The 17544-nt window shown below is 45.6% G+C and overlaps 2 long non-coding RNA genes across 2 annotated transcripts in view; both read left to right on the top strand.

Annotated features, from left to right (window-relative positions):
* Positions 1–17544, top strand: part of LOC309332581 — a 102538-nt gene that overhangs the window by 63867 nt on the left and 21127 nt on the right. The window lies entirely within an intron of this gene.
* Positions 8492–15270, top strand: LOC309332537. The gene is made up of 3 exons (XR_014152134.1): positions 8492–8650; positions 11263–11605; positions 15080–15270. It is a non-coding gene; the product is annotated as an uncharacterized lncRNA (long non-coding RNA).

The raw sequence follows: 17544 nt of genomic DNA, 5'->3' as shown, positions 1-17544 counted from the left end.
TCTTGCTCCTACACCATTGCTGTGAGGATCATTCGGAAGCCGAGTTGAACATCAATCCGTGCCTAATGAGTTTTCAAGTTTCAGATCCTTTTTATTTCCATGATGAAAAGGCAAAGTGTTTTTCATGTCCATCTTATTGAACAGAGAAACGAGGCTCCTTGATCATTATCTGTGTTCCAGATAGAGGTGCCTTAATACAGAGGAGATGGAAAGGGGAAAGCACTTTCGTTCAGATTATTATTATTTTTTTTTTTTTAAAAAAAGGCCGTTCCTCTTAGTTATGTGCTTTCAGAAACCACTTCTCCAAGGACAAAGCTTTTAAGTTGTAAGGCGTGTCCCTTTGCAAAGTCAATGTAATTAGGATAATTGCATCTTGCAATTGATGATAAAAGAGACTTCTGATGGGGACTGTGTGGGATCTATGGAGAACGCAGGGAGCAATGGGTCATTGCTCCCAAATACACACACCCATGCAAACATATGTAAACTTTGGGAATGCTAAGTGAAAAAGGCTTTGGAAGTAAACTCTGAAGAAAAATCTGTACCCACTGCCTTGTGGGACATCATCAGGAGAAGAAAAGGCTAAGGAGTACAGTGGTACCTCAGGTTAAGTACTTAATTTGTTCCAGAGGTCCGTACGTAACCTGAAACTGTTCTTAACCTGAAGCGCCACTTTAGCTAATGGGGCCTCCTGCTGCCGCCGCACCGCCAGAACACGATTTCTGTTCTCATCCTGAAGCAAAGTTCTTAACCTGAAGCACTATTTCTGGGTTAGCGGAGTCTGTAACCTGAAGCGTATGTAACCCGAGGTACCACTGTAAACTCAATTCCCTAAAATGAAGTCCCTAAGATGGTTGGATGGTGGCTTGTATGCCTCCTTCCAGCAACTCCTGCAGCCAGTAAAGGTAAAGGGACCCCTGACCATTAGGTCCAGTCGTGACCAACTCTGGGGTTGCGGCGCTCATCTCGCTTTATTGGCCGAGGGAGCCAGCGTACAGCTTCCAGGTCATGTGGCCAGCATGACTAAGCAGCTTCTGGTGAACCAGAGCAGCACACGGAAATGTCATTTACCTTCCCGCCAGAGTGGTACCTATTTATCTACTTGCACTTTGATGTGCTTTCGAACTGCTAGGTTGGCAGGAGCAGGGACCGAGGAACAGGAGCTCACTCCGTCGTGGGGATTTGAACCGCCAACCTTCCGAATGGCAAGTCCTAGGCTCTGTGGTTTAACCCACAGCACCACCTGCACCCCCCACAGCCAAGCTGGTGCCAAATGTATTGATCCACTCTCCTTTGAACCACATCACGGGGACCTCCATACACACTGCCCAGGCTTGCACCCTGGAGAGATCACTAGTAATGCATCAGCCAAAGGAGGTGCTGTGATTCTCTGGAAAATAAAACTCCAAGGTGGCTTTCACCATTGGAAGCTAAGGCCCGGAAAAGGCTCAATATGGAGGCCAAATGGCCAAAGTATTGGGAAATATTAGAAAAAGATGGGGACAATTGGAAATTGCAGAGTCAGGAGAAAATGAAAGACAAAGTCCGAGACTGGTTACATTACGCTCAGATTAAAGAAGTCTTTAAACTTGATAAAAAGTTAGGATTCCAGGTGGAAAAATCGAAGTTAGAAACGGAATTGTTAGAGCCTAAGACTAAGGTACTTTCAAGAATGTATAACCTGCTGTTAAAATGGAACACACAAGATGAAACGGTTAAATCGGCTATGATAAAGTGGGCACAGGACATTGGGTATAATATTATGTTTGAGGACTGGGAAAGGTTGTGGACTACTGGGCTGAATTTCACTGCATGTAATGCTTTGAAAGAAAATGTAATGAAAATGATATATAGATGGTACATGACCCCAGTCAAACTTGCAAAAATATACCACTTGTCTGATAACAAATGTTGGAAATGCAAGGAAAATGAAGGAACGTTCTTTCACCTTAGGTGGACTTGCCCTAGAGTGAAGGCTTTCTGGGAAATGATATATAATGAGCTGGAAAAGGTATTTAAGTATACCTTCCCTAAGAAACCAGAGGCCTTCCTTTTGGGTATTGTCGGCCAAGGGGTGCTAAAGAAGGACCGAACATTTTTTATGTATGCAACAACAGCAGCAAGGATACTTGTCGCTAAGCATTGGAAAACCCAAGATCTACCCACACTGGAAGAATGGCAGATGCAACTGATAGACTACATGGAACTGGCCGAGATGACTGGCAGAATCCGAGACCTGGGAGAGGAGACGGTAGAAGAAGACTGGAAAAAATTTAAGATTTACTTGCAAAAATATTGTAAAATGTATGAATGTTAAGCAGGATGCTTGATTATAAACAACTTGGCACCATTGAAACAGACGAAGTGAACTATGAAGATAAGTCAAATTCAAGAAAAAACAAATTTTTAGATAATTATTAGGCTAAGTTTAATTTTTTAAGGAGTGAAATAAACGTATCTAAAATTTGAGATATAACATTGGAAAATTAGATAGTAAGGATGGAGATAAGGTGATAAATTGCTGGTTTAATTTTTATGATTTGGAACGCAGGAGCGGGAGATGTGAGGAAGTCCAAAGGAGATAAGAAAATATGTTATGATATGTAATATTTTTGCTTGTCTTTTTATATTGTAATCAAAAAACCCTTAATAAATATTATTTTTTAAAAAAAGAGGTGCTGTGATTCTCCAGCGGTATGACTTCACCCCCAGAGGCACACTCCATTGTCTCTCAAGACAGACAAGATGCCAACAGTGCTATTGTGCTTCTTCTTTGGCGATCACTCGTAGCCGAGTAAGATTGACTTCCATAAAAACGGTTTTAACAGTGAATCCATAAGTGACTGTGGAGGCCAATTCTGGACCCACACGTCCTTCCACAGTGGGGACATTGGTTCCCGAGTGGGAGTTGATCATGGTGCAGATTTACCAAGCGTGCCTTCCTCTTAGCGCGTTTCTCCCTTGTGTTCTGAGTTCGAGCATCTTCAAAGTCCATGACACCTTTAGTAAAGGCAGTTCTCCAACTGGAGCACTCACAGGCCAGTATTTCCCAGTTGTCGGTGTTTATACTACATTTATTTAGATTTGCCTTGAGACAGTCTTTAAACCTCTTTTGTTGACCACCAGCATTACGCTTTCCATTTTTAAGTTTGGGATAGAGTAATTGCTTTGGAAGATGATAATCAGGCATCAGAACAACATGACCAGTCCAACGAAGTTGATGTTGAAGAATCATTGCTTCAACAGTCTCAAATGAAGAGAGAACTGCCTTTTGTACATTTGATTGTTTGCTAATGGGCAGATGAAGAGTCTAGCTGGCTAGAATGTTTCCTTTAACATAGTTGGTGGCCAAGACCTATAACACTGTTAGGACCATTCTAAAGATAAAATAGTTTGAGAATTTTGCCAAGAGAGACAGAAACCTGGTTTTGCAATGTCTGGAAGAAGGAACAGGGAGGGGGCCTCTTACTGGTTGTTGTCTTGCTTTAGGGGAAGTGGTGCGGCTTCTTCAACTAATGCCATCTGTCTGGGTGCTACCTTAGCCGTGCTCACCTTGCAGATTTGTAAACAAACAGATGCCACCAAAATGTCATTAGTCTCCTTTTAAATTGTGTATTAAATTTGATAGTAAATTTCATGTTCATTTGTTTACAAAATTGAAACTTAATAAAAAAATAATTGACAAAAAATAATAATAAAAGGAAGTCCAAGGCAGGACCTTCTTTCAGTTTCCATTGTGTCCCAAAAAATAAAGTTGTGGTCAACTTTGTGTCCTGGATTCTAATGCCCTCCCTTTTGCTATCTTTTCTCTCTGCCACCCTCTTTCCTCCCACTTTTCCTTTCCTTGCCAGCAACATGAAATTAAGTGACCTTTAGGCTGCAGGTTGCTCACCCCTGCTTTCTACCTCCACTCTTGGAAGCTATGAAACTTTGAAAATCTGTTGCTGGGAATATATATATATATATATATATATATATATATATATATATGGGTCTCCATATATATATAAACAATTAAGTTTTCAATTTTACATCTCAAAATAAACATCTTGCATTATACCATACGTTCAGTGACTTCCCTCCTTCGCCTTCCATGGTTCATTTAGTTTTCCCACCATTCCTGCATATTTTGCTATAACCATCTAATTCAGTTCTCCTATCTCCTATCTGACATCACTGAAATGCTCATGGGTTTCCGATGGCATCTGGCTGGCCAATGTGAAGACAGGAGGTTGGATGAGACAGAGGTGTCGCAAGGTGGGTGCGGTGGGGTGCAGTGCGCCCCAGGTGCCACCTCCAAGGGGGGTGACAAAATGCTGTGCAGCAATCAACCTGACCTTGCTCCGCCACTGCGCACTGGATGGCACCACTGGCACGATTGTGGTCATTGCCCCATGCCCAGATGCATGGCATGGACACCGCCCCAGGTGCCAGAGCGGCTAGCTCCACCGCTGGGTTGAGATGGTCCTTTGATCTGATCCAGGAGAGATCTTCTTCCTGTGTTCTTAAAGGCCTCAACCATTCCTAATTCAGCTCTTGCTTATTCTCAGGGGCAAGGAAAGAGGCTGGGAGCTCTGGGTGTAGAAATGACTAGTTATAGGGTGGCCAAATCACTGCAGATGGTGACAGCAGCCACGAAATTAAAAGACACCTGCTTCTTGGGAGAAAAGCAATGACAAACCTAGACAGCAGCTTAAAAAGCAGAGACATACCTATAATGGTTCTAGGGGTTGCTCGTGCGTAAGCCGGTGTTTATCTCCCCGGCTGGGTGCAAACACCTGGCTGGGTTGCCAAAGTGAACCTTTTCTGTCCGGACAGCCACTCACCCGTGGCTGACTCAATCGCTGGCAGAATCTGTCAGTGGCCGTTTCTTAAACTTCTTCCAGCAAAGAAGCTCTTTGACGCCTAGTCTCCTCCTACTCTCTCTGCGCAAAAGCCTTCTGCGCAAGGAGGGCGTGGGCAACGGAGGACCCCTACTCTCCCACTGGTCCCAGGCAAGGAGTCATGGGACCGCCTCGCTGCTTCCCCCATCTGCCCCCCTTCTCCACTGGTGCTACGCTGATTCTCTTCCCCAGAAGATAGGCTGCTTCTCCCGATCCCTGGACACTCTCTGGAATCCCTCTGGCTTTTGCTCTCTCCCTCCGGCACTGATGGCAGTTCCCTGACAATACCCTTGCCAACAAAGGTCCGTATAGTTAAAGCCATGGTTTTCCCAGTAGTGATGTATGGAGGTGAGAGCTGGACCATAAAGAAGGCTGATCGCCGAAGAATTGATGCTTTTGAATTATGGTGCTGGAGGAGACTCTTGAGAGTCCCATGGACTGCAAGAAGATCAAACCTCTCCATTCTGAAGGAAGTCAGCCCTGAGTGCTCACTGGAAGGACAGATCATGAAGCTGAGGCTCCAATACTTTGGCCACCTCATGAGAAGAGAAGACTCCCTGGAAAAGACCCTGATGTTGGGAAAGATGGAGGGCACAAGGAGAAGGGGACGACAGAGGACAAGATGGTTGGATAGTGTTCTCGAAGTTACCAGCATGAGTTTGACCAAACTGCGGGAGGCAGTGGAAGACAGAAGTGCCTGGCGTACTCTGGTCCATGGGGTCACGAAGAGTCGGACATGACTAAACGACTAAACAACAACAACAAGGGTGGCCAAAATCCAGGACATTTGTTTTAATGTGTAAAATTTCCCCCGGATGGACATGTAGCCCCCCCCCAAAAGATGACATATCTTGGAACTCCCAGACATATGGCAACCCTAACTAGTTATCGACAACCGAAAAAGAACCAATGTAAACAGGCCTGCCAAGAAGGACTTAACTGGTACAAAAAAAATTATCTGAGAATTTGGCTTGAGGCAAACACAGAAGAAAGTGGGGGGGGGGTGTTTAAGAGATAATAATTTTGCTTATGTGGCTGCCTTGTGCAAGTATGAGTTCTCGAAAGCGCATTCTTTCTCTAAGCCCGTTTCCCAGTGGAAATGATTGTTCATTCTTTCATCCTCATGCTTGACTGAGGTTCTTAATTACCACTGGGGAGTTAAGTTCATTATCCCCTCTTCTCTGCATGCTTTTAATAATACCAACTTCAACCAAACAAGGCTAAAAATGAGCAAACGGAAAGCTTTCCCCCTGCTTTTCATTCCTGCAGCTCTAAATAAAACGCTGGACCAAAAGGTGGTTTATTGCGGCAGGTGGCTTGAGTGACAAAAAGGATAAAAACATTCCCTTATTTATTCACCAACTCTAGTCTCCCTGGTCACATGCAGGGGAAGGAGGCTCCAGTGGAACAGGAAGTTATACTGGCTGGCATAACTTCCCCCTGCCTGTACCACTCTAGGGAAACAAGGAATGTTGTGTTTGACTGCTCCAATGGATTACATTCCACACCTTTTCCAGGTGTGGGGGCTCAGATGTGGTGGCACAGCCTCTATGCCTATGAGTCCGAGTCTCTCCCACGGAAAAGGGTGCCTCGCTGGTTACGGATAGGAGGAGAAAGAGTTGACACCTGCCATTGCAACGTGGGCACCCACAATCCTGAGGGCAAGATTGCATACACACACACACACACACCCCACACACAGCCTCCTCCCCACCAAATCTGCCCCCCTTTCACACCAGATTATTTGGGGTTGCAGAGGGAAGAGACCTGTTCTGCCTACTGTGCCAGCTGCAGGTGGATGGCATGGGATTTCCAGGTTCCTCCTCATCGCATTGAAATTGGCACACTTTATCAGTTCCCCCAGTTTTCTGGGTGTTTCCCAAACCTGGGTCTCCAGCTGGACTACAGCTCCCGTCATCCCTAGCTAGCAAGACCAGGGGTCAGGGATGATGGGAGTTGTAGTCCCAAAACAGCTGGCGACCCAAGTTTGGGAAACCAGGCAGTCTATCCTCAGGGCTATGGTGGGGGAAGGTTAGTTTCTTTCGCTATTGCTTAAATAAAATTCCAGCAGCAAAGGTTGGATCAGGTGCTACTAGAGGGATTTGCAGTTGATGGTGACAGAAGAAGAAGAAGAAGAAGAAGAAGAAGAAGAAGAAGAAGAAGAAGAAGAAGAGCAGCTAAGGGATCTGGGCATGTTTAGCCTGGAGAAGAGGAGATTAAGGGGTGATATGATAGCCATGTTCAAATATATAAAAGGATGTCACATAGAGGAGGGAGAAAGGTTGTTTTCTGCTGCTCCAGAGAAGCGGACACGAAGCAATGGTTCCAAACTACAAGAAAGAAGATTCCACCTAAACATTAGGAAGAACTTCCTGACAGTAAGAGCTGTTCGACAGTGGAATTTGCTGCCAAGGAGTGTGGTGGAGTCTCCTTCTTTGGAGGTCTTTAAGCAGAGGCTTGACAACCACATGTCAGGAGTGCTCTGATGGTGTTTCCTGCTTGGCAGGGGGTTGGACTCGATGGCCCTTGTGGTCTCTTCCAACTCTATGATAAGAAGAAGAAGAAGAAGAAGAAGAAGAAGAAGAAGAAGAAGAAGAAGAAGAAGAAGAAGAAGAATAGTAGTACTACTAGTAGTAGTAGTAGTAGTAGTAGTAGTTTGGATTTGATATCCCGCTTTATCACTACCCGAAGGAGTCTCAAAGCGGCTAACATTCTCCTTTCCCTTCCTCCCCCACAACAAACACTCTGTGAGGTGAGTGGGGCTGAGAGACTTCAGAGAAGTGTGACTAGCCCAAGGTCACCCAGCCACTACATGTGGAGGAGTGGAGACGTGAACAAATAGCTGTCAACCTTCCATTTTTTGGCGGGAAATTCCCTTATTCCAGCGTCGTTTCCCGCTGCCATCCCAAATTGTTAGATATCCCGTAGACTGTCCCTGGAACAGGTGAGGCTGCTGATCCCTTATTTTCGAGGCTGCTGATCCCTTATTTTCAAATCCGAAAGTTGACAGCTATGCGTGAACCTGGTTCACCAGATTATGAGTCTACCGCTCTTAACCACTACACCACACTGACTACTTACCTGTCTGCCCTCCTCCTACTTCCACCTACCCTCCACTATTTCTGCAGGGTGGAAGTAATAATAATAAAGTAAACAGATGCAAAGCTTACCTTGTGTAATGACAGATCCGCCTTTCCACATCCCAGGGCCCTCCAGATTATATTTTATTTTTAAATTGGCTTCCATCAGCCCCAATCAGCAAAGGACACCAGGTTGGGCAAGACCATAATGTGTTTAACTGGGAAATATGGATCAGAGAAATATTGCACAGGCACAATGGCAGAAAAATCAGCAAGGCTCCTGAGCTTGCATCTATTGGTGCTCTGGTATCTGTCTAACAACCCTACCTGTCTCCTAGGCAAGCGTCTCGTCGGATGAAGAGAAATCTGCCCCTTAACACTGCTGTCCTTTTGAAATAGGAAGCTTTGCTGCCTCTAGATAATCAGGACAAACCTCCATGTCTCCACTGTGAGATCATGAGTGACATCATAGGCTGCCACCCCTCCTTCCCCCAGGTAACAATACTTATTAAAATTCCAATTACAAGCTCAGCAGGCAGGAGAAAAAGAAGAAGAAAACCTGGGGCTGCTTTTTTTCCCCTCTTGGCAGAAGCGTCCGGCCCCTTTCAGTGATGCAAAACTATTAATTCTGGAGGAAACCCAGTTCTTCAGTAAACTATTTCAGCCTGCTAAAACAACCCAGCTCCTGTAAGTTCCAATGCGTCCATCGTAATTATGATTCAGTTGTTTGACTTTCATCTTATTGCTTATGTATGAACTACTCTTTGGTCTTATTCTGTTTCTGTTAGAAGGATGCACCTTACTGCACCCCCCCCCTCACAACACAACAACAGCCCATATTAGCCAGGGATGTACACTGGTACCTTGGGTTGCGAATGGGATCCGTTCTGGAGGTCCAGCCGGATCCCGAGGTTTTCGCAACCCGAGGATCACTGTTATACGCATGCACACAGTGGTAGACCGCTTCTGCGCATGCGCACACGGCAAAACCCGGTCAAATACTTCCGGGTTTGCCACTTTCACAACCTGAAGTTTACGTAACCTGAGGGTTGCATAACCCAAGGTGCTACTGTATTGATTAGCTGTTTTTTACATTGAGATGTAAGTATAATTGGGGCGGGTCATTGTTCCTTTGGCTGCTTTGTCCTTTGTGTGTGATACAACTATTGCCTTTTTTTCAGAAAAAAAGACGAACATTCATCACTAATAATAATAGAACTCTGCAAGAGGCTGATAAGGCAACGAGACTTTAGCGGTTGCGTGCGTATCAATTACAAATGGTTGACTTTGCAGGCTCAAAAACATTCCCATCTCCCAAAGGCATTTTCTGCTTTAAAATGAAAATGGCAGTAGTCAGGTTAAGCAAGCAAGATATTAATAATCATAGTGTTATAAGAATTTAAGGTCTCAAATATATATATTAAATGTTCATAAATGTACAAGGCAAACACATACATAAGTATATAAACCATGTGTCTGAAATAGTACAGGAGAACAATCCTGAAACCATTTTGACTCTCCCAGTGACCTCAAATATTCCTCTGCAGTGAGGAAGGAAATGGAAAAAGCCTCCCTATTGTCTCTTTGCTCACAAATCCTGTCTTAAGGACATATTTGTGTAGGAATAGGGTGAGCCTGTGACCTAGATTCAGGAAATAAGTATTTAGCATCTCAAAAGGAGTGGTCAGGCTGCCCAAGTAAAGCAATCAGTGACCATTATCAGGTATCCTGACAAACAGGATTTGTGTTGGAGAACGCCTCCTTCAGTGATGTATGTATGGTGTTTTGGGGGGTGGTCTTGAGCTACAGGATGGGCAATTTCAAAAGTCTATATAAGGGCTTGTGCACCATTGTTCAGGGTCCCTCCTGCCTCCTCTGTGTGGTGAGCGAGCACCCTGTTGCAGCAGTTAATAAAGACCAGGCTTGCTAGCTGCCTTGCTTCTCAATATTCTTTGGTTGGCCTCTGTTATCTTCTCCTACCGATAGAGAACCTACATAAGGACTCTATACGGGCTCTTGGATACCCCATAAGGGAAAGGGAGCAGTTTTGTCTTAAAACCATAGCCAACATAAGCGTAACTGAAAGATGGGATGACCAGGGAGCATGAAGAGTCCATTGGTGATCACAATGGGCAAAAGGAGTTCTGGCTGCAGAAGGTGTTGTTGAGATTGAACAAGAGAGGAAAAGAGGCTTCCATGAGGATGGAAAAGGTGCGTAAAGGAAAATCCACAAGCTCTCATCAATAGGGAAGCAACCAGTTTGACAGCCACCTCAAGCATGATGTAAACATACAGAGAGAGATTTTTCAGTCTCCAAGAATACACCAAAGGAAGTGAATTTGTTATGGTTACATACATGATTCTGTTTAGTAGTGTCTAGGGATATGGGTGTCACTGTGGTCTAAACCACTGTGCCTCTTGGGCTTGCTGATCAGAAGGTTGGCGGTTGAAATCCCTGCGCCGGGGTGAGCTCCCATTGCTTGGTCCAGCTCCTGCCAACCTAGCAGTTTGAAAGCACCAGTGCAAGTAGATAAATAGGTACCACTGCAGTGGGAAGGTAGATGCCGTTTCTGTGTGCTCTGGTTTCTGTCACGGTGTTCCATTGCGCCAGAAGAGGTTTAGTCATGCTGGCCATGACACGGAAAGCTGTCTGGGGACAAACACCGGCTCCCTCGGCCTGAAAGCAATATGAGCGCCACAACCCCATAGTCACCTTTGACTGGACTTAACCGTCCAGGCGTCCTTTACCTTTTTACCTTTACCTATGTTAGACTGTGGGACGCGGGTGGTGCTGTGGGTTAAACCACAGAGCCTAGGACTTGCTGATCAGAAGGTCGGCGGTTCGAATCCCCTCGACGTGGTGAGCTCCCATTGCTCAGTCCCTGCTCCTGCCAACCCAGGAGCACATAAAGTGCTTCCGGCGGGAAGGTAAACGGCGTTTCCATGCGCTGCTCTGGTTCGCCAGAAGCGGCTTAGTCATGCTGGCCACATGACCCGGAAGCTGTACGCCAGCTCCCTCGGCCAGTAAAGCGAGATGAGCGCCGCAACCCCAGAGTCAGTCACGACTGGACCTAATGGTCAGGGGTCCCTTTACCTCTTATGTTAGACTGTAAGCCAGTTTACTAATGTGTCCAGCACAGCACCATTTTTAAAATTATTATTTAGGCAATAGCCCCAAGTTTCTGAGTGGGCAAAGTGCCCTGGGTCATTCGTGACATAGGCGCAAGGCCATGCCGGGTCACTGATCTGGATCATCAGCCATCGTGCCTAAAAATCCACTTCTTTTTCTGCCACAACAGCTCATCGGATCAGACCATCGACTGAGCAAGGGATGGTCATGTTTTTTACCCAGAGGTTTCCCGTGGTGAGCAATGTTGAGAGTGATGTTTGAGCCTCAAATCCAGCCTTGCGGTTCTCCTTGAAGGCAGGCCCCCTTGCCTTATTTGAATGCTTAATCTGCATACCGAGGCAGCCGCTCCAGGGTTATGCAAATTCCTGAAGCAGATGGTTGCGGCTGAGCTGCAAATAACAAAGCAAAGGATGAAGTGGAACATTCTGAAACTGGCGCTGTCAGGGGAATGCCTTTGTTTGAATTTCATATTTTGAAACGTGACAGGCAAGAGTGCTTTGCGCATTCGACAGGTAGGTTTAGGCAGCAGGTGGAGTGATGGTGGAAAGAGAACTGAGGTTGGGGTGGGGAGGAGCTATTTTCCTATCTGAGATTATTATTATTATTATTATTATTATTATTATTATTATTATTATTAAGATGTTTTTATTTGTTTTTTCAAATATAAATTTATAACAAAAGCAAATACATTTCCATATACAGTGGTACCTCAGGTTACATACGCTTCAGGTTACAGACTCCGCTAACCCAGAAATAGTACCTCGGGTTAAGAACTTTGCTTCAGGGTGAGAACAGAAATTGTGCTCTGGCGGCGCGGCAGCAGCGGGAGGCCCCATTAGCCAAAGTGGTGCTTCAGGTTAAGAACAGTTTCAGGTTAAGAACGGACCTCCGGAACGAATTAAGGTAAGTACTTAACCCGAGGTACCACTGTACAGAGATTTCTCTGAATCTCAAGACCTCCCCCTCCCCTCTGTGGCTTCTAATGTCAATGTTTTCAGCTTCATATTCTATCATAGTCTATATTTTGTATCTCTCCATATTGTCCACAGTATTTGTTACATTACAAGTGTTGTTAAAACCCTGCTAATGTTTTCATCTGCTTACAGTGGCCTCCTAAATAAATTATAATTTTTCCCCATTCTTTTTTTGACGTTTTTGTCATCTTGGTTCCTGAACTTTCCGGTCAGTTTTGCCATTTCAGCATAGTCCATCAGCTTAGTTTGCCATTCCTCTTTGGTAGGGACTTTGTCTTCTTTCCATCTCTGGGCTAGTAACATCCACGCAGCTGTTGTCGCATACATAAAAAGTCTTTTCTGCTCCTTTGGGATGTCGGTACCTACCATTCCTAAAAAAAAGGCTTCTAGGGTTTGTTTTTTTTACAAAAGTTATTTTAAACATTTTTTTCAGTTCATTATGTATCATTTCCCAGAAAGCTTTTATTGCCGTACACTGCGCGGTGTAGGGGTTAGAGTGTCGGATTATGACCTGGGAGTTAAAATGAGGGACGGGGAGAAGAGAACTCTATATGCCACTTTGAGCTTACTGGAAGAAAGGTGGGATATAATCATATGGTCCTTCTTGGACCCGAGATCATCTTCTGAGGCCCTCCTTCGTGTGCCTCCTCCTCGAGAGGTGCAGAAGGTGGCAATCCAAGAACAAATGGGCCTTTTTTTGCTGTGGCTCCCTGGCTGTGGAATGCTATCCCCAGAGAAGTTCGAGGCAAAAACATTCTCTCTCTCTCTCTCTCTCTCTCTCACTCTGACACACACACACACACACACACACACAATCATTATCCACTACAGTGGTACCTCAGGTTACATACGCTTCAGGTTACATACGCTTCAGGTTATAGACTCCGCTAACCCAGAAATAGTGCTTCAGGTTAAGAACTTTGCTTCAGGATGAGAACAGAAATCGGGCTCCAGCAGCACAGCAGCAGCAGGAGGCCCCATTAGCTAAAGTGGTGCTTCGGGTTAAGAACAGTTTCAGGTAAAGAACAGACCTCCAGAACAAATTAAGTACCGTATTTTTCGCTCTATAAGAAGCACCAGACCACAAGACGCACCTAGTTTTTGGAGGAGGAAAACAAGAAAAAAAAAAATTCTGAATCTCAGAAGCCAGAACAGCAAGAGGGATCACTGCGCATTGAAAGCAGCAATCCCTCTTGCTGTTCTGGCTTCTGGGATAGCTGCGCAGCCTGCCTTCGCTCCATAAGACACACACACATTTCCCCTTACTTTTTAGGAGGGGGAAAGTGAGTCTTGTAGAGCAAAAAATACGGTACTTAACCCGAGGTACCACTGTATACCGCTCTGACTCTTAGAGCCTGTTGAATTCCTCCCACCTCATGGCTTTCAAAATAAACCTTTATATCTGTAATGGTTCTAAGGGGGTTGCTCGTGTGTAAGTTGCCGCCACTCCTGGCCAGGTTGCCTGGTTGAACCCTTTCTCTCTGGACAGCCTTGCACTCGTGGCTGTCTCAGTCGCTGGCAGAATCCGTCAGTGGGCGTTTCTTAAACTTCTTCCAGCAAAGAAGTTCTTTGACGCCAAGTCTCCTCCTACTCTCCCTGCGCGGAAGTCTTCTGCGCAGGGAGGGTGTGGGCAGCGGAGGACCCGTGCTGTCCCCACTGGTCTCCGGTGAAGAGTCCTGGAGCCTTCTCTCCGATTCCCCCATCTGCCCCCCTTCACCCCTGGTGTTACGCTGATTTCCTTCCCCAGCAGATGGGCTGCCTCTCTCCCTGCTGGGACCCTCTCCGGCATCCCTCTGGAGCCTTCCCTCCGCCTCTGGCTCCGATGGCAGTTCCCTGACAATATCATTGCAATTTATACATTTTCCAATTCTAATTACACTCATTACAGAATGACTCAAAATTTATACAACTATAGAAAGGTAGAAAATTTCTTGTTGCCAATCTTCAGACAACCCTGCTAGTGATGTTAATTGCTTACACAATAATCTTTCAAATATCGTATAAATTTACTCCAGTCCTTTTGGAATACTTGATCATGCTGGTTTCAGATTTTTCCTGTCAGCTTCGCCAGTTCTGCAAAGTCCATCATCTTCATTTGCCACTCTTCTTTCACTGGTACTTCTTGTTGTTTTCATTTCTGGGCTAAAAGAATTCTTGCCACAGTTGTGGCATACATAAATAGTCTTCTACCTTCAAAAGAAGATAAAATGTTCCTTTTTAACCAGACTTTGGTTGACCTGATTGACATCCTATACCCTTTTAAAATGTGGCTCTTTGGGGGGAGGGGGTGTTATTGGGTTATTATTATTTTAATTTTATATATTGTGATCTGTTCTGTGAACCGCCCTGAGACCTTCAGGTATAGGCCGGTATATAAATTCAATAAATATAAATATATATAAATATAAACAATAATTGCAGCTAAGTCCCCTTTGTGCTGTGTTGAATACACATTGTTTTTGTTGTTGTTGTTTAGTCGTTTAGTCGTGTCCAACTCTTCGTGACTCCATGGACCAGAACAAGCCAGGCACTCCTGTCTTCCACTGCCTCCCGCAGTTTGGTCAGACTCATGTTTGTAGCTTCGAGAACACTGTCCAACCATCTCGTCCTCTGTCGTCCCCTTCTCCTTGTGCCCTTCATCTTTCCCAACATCAGGGTCTTTTCCAGGGAGTCTTCTCTTCTCATGAGGTGGCCAAAGTATTGGAGCCTCAGCTTCAGGATCTGTCCTTCCAATGAGCACTCAGGGCTGATTTCCTTCAGAATGGAGAGGTTTGATCTTCTTGCAGTCCATGGGACTCTCAAGAGTCTCCTCCAGCACCATAATTCAAAAGCATCACTTCTTCGGCGATCAGCCTTCTTTATGGTCCTCTTTTAAAACATTGTTTTTAAAATGCAATAAAAACATTTTACAATAATCTAAACATACCTCTATAATGCCCAGCAAAACTAAGTGGCGTCTGTAAATAATATCTCCAGACATCTTGAGCCATCATGACATATTATCTTTTGCAGGGAAAAGCCAAACAAAAAGTATGATTGACAGCCAACTGGAACTGCTGAAAAAATTTGCTCCTGGTCCCATACTGGTAACAGATAGTGAATTTCACTGCCTCAAACATTGGGATGCAAATTCAACCTTCTCAGCTGTGGCCGGACACATTCTATCACATAGAAACGAGCATTAATTAAAGGAGAGGACCAGATGCCGGAATGAAGCATATGTGAGCACAAGATGGGATACAACGTTGGCTGGCTGCTGGCATCCTCTGCCCCCTGGGCATGGCAGTGACACTCGCCCCAGGCACAGGGAAACATACAAGCGCTCATTAGCTCTTTCGGGCTGATCTGATACGGCTGTCCAATTCCTCCCTAGCTGTCTGCATAAATGACGGAGTTGTGAACATAGCCAGCAGAGCTCGCAATCTAGTTATTAGACACGGTGTTTAACTCGAGTCTTAAGTTTTCCTCAAGTTTCACCCCATAATTATTAGACCTGGGACTTCCACAGTGTTTGTGTAGGTGGATATTAGATTATCTATCAAACCATTCCCAAAGGGTCAGGTTGGGTTTCCACGTCTCTGGGGATCTCATCATGAATATGGGGACGCCGCAGGGGTGCGTGTTGAGCCCGCTTTTATATACACTCTATACAGCTGACTGTGCCCCCAAATACCCAGTAATAAGATCATTAAGTTTGCAGATGATAAAACGGTGGTTGGTTTAATCACAGCTGGAGAGGGGGAGGCGGCCTATATGAAGGAAGTTGAGCAGTTGGGCGAGTGGTGCAGGAAAAACAACTTACTCCTTAACTTAAAGAAAACAAAAGAGATTATTGTGGACTTTAGGAAATGTAAATTGAATATTCAGCCACTTATTATTGAGGGGAAGTGCATGGAACAAGTCTCGGTGTTTCGATTTCTGGGAATGGAGTTGAGAGATGACCTAACCTGGGGAGAAAACAGCAAAGACCTGATGAAGAGAGCACAGCAGAGGTTATATTTTCTGAGAATCATCCGTAAAAACAATCTCTCAAAGGACCTGTTGATGGCATTTTACCATTGCACTGTGGAAAGCATATTAACTTATGGTGTCTGTGTGTGGTTTGGGAGCTGCACGGCCAGGGAAAAAACAATGCTGTCCAGGGTTGTAAAGTCTGCAGAGAGAATTATTGGGTGCACTCTTCCCACCTTAGATCAAATCTTTGCTGCCAGGTGCCATAAGAAAGCTGCAGAGATAGCGCAGAATAGTGCGCACCCCGGAAATGATCGCTTTCAGCTTCTGCCATCTGGAAGAAGGTATAGGGTTATAAAGACCAGGACTAGCTGCCTGAGAAACAGTTTCTACCCAAATGCAATTCTGGTTCTAAATGCAGCATAAGGAGTCTCTATAGTATATTGTATTTTAAAATGGGGTTTCAGAGTTTTTAGGGGGTTTTGAATGTCTTATGTAGATTTTTCAGTTTCATTGTTCTGTATGGGACAATGACAATAAAGATAGCATGTGCTGGTCCTGGGGGGTTACCGTGCGGCATGGTCCGAGTCCAGTCCAAGGTCGAGGGTGTGGTATGGAGGCTGTCTGTCAAGGCTGAAGCAGGGTCCAAGGCAAGGAGTCAGGTGTGGTCAGGAACTCTGGCAGAAGAGCAGGACAGGGTGCCGACAGGAACAGGTTACCAACAATGTTGCTCCCACAACCTGGGACTGGGGCTGGCTGGCTTTTATCTGCCCCGAGGCATAGGGCGGCCCGGCCCACAGGTGACTCGCCTCTCCTGGCCTTAAGGCGAGCACTCCTCCTGCGGGAACTTAGTTCCCTCCGCCTCTCTGCCCTGAGCCTCTGCAGCTCAGGAGAGGCTGGAGGGTTACCGGACCCAGAGGCAACCTCAGCTTCCCCTGACGGGGCTGAGAGTGGAGCACCTGCAGCCAATGGGTCCTCCATCACCTCAGGGGCCAGAGCAGACTCAGCTGGTGCCTGCACCTGAGGATCCAGCACAGGTGAGGACCCTTCAGGCTCAACCCCCAGCCCCGGCTAAGCTGGTTCTGGAGGTGGGGACTCCTGTGCAGGCTGGGATTCCTCAGGTTCAGCCTCTGAATCCGATTCCCAGGCCATCGCATATCGTATCGTATCATATCGTATCACATAGATAAGCTGTTGTTATGGAGTTGGGGGGCGGGTGGGGATTTGTTGGTCCTAGACAATCTCAATTAAGGACTTAAAGCTGCATCGAGTAACTGTGCAGAGAATGTAATAGGCAGGTCGTCAGTGGTTTGCAGCCCAATCAACAGGACACACCGGGAAGAAAAGACGGTGGGGGAAAGTGGAAAATATGCACATTCAAAGGTCGGGCAAGATCACTTTACAAATGACCGGGTGGAATGGCTGCATATGGAAGCTTTTAGGTTCTAGAGGGGCCCAGTGGCGGTTGGACCCAGCCAGACTGATGTAGAAACTGAGCCGTCTTTCCCTTCTAGACACCTGCCAGG

The sequence above is a fragment of the Podarcis erhardii genome, assembly GCF_964252035.2.
Source record: "Podarcis erhardii genome assembly, chromosome: 17".
Lineage (NCBI taxonomy): Eukaryota > Metazoa > Chordata > Lepidosauria > Squamata > Lacertidae > Podarcis > Podarcis erhardii.
This window is presented reverse-complemented; position numbering and strand designations above follow the sequence as displayed.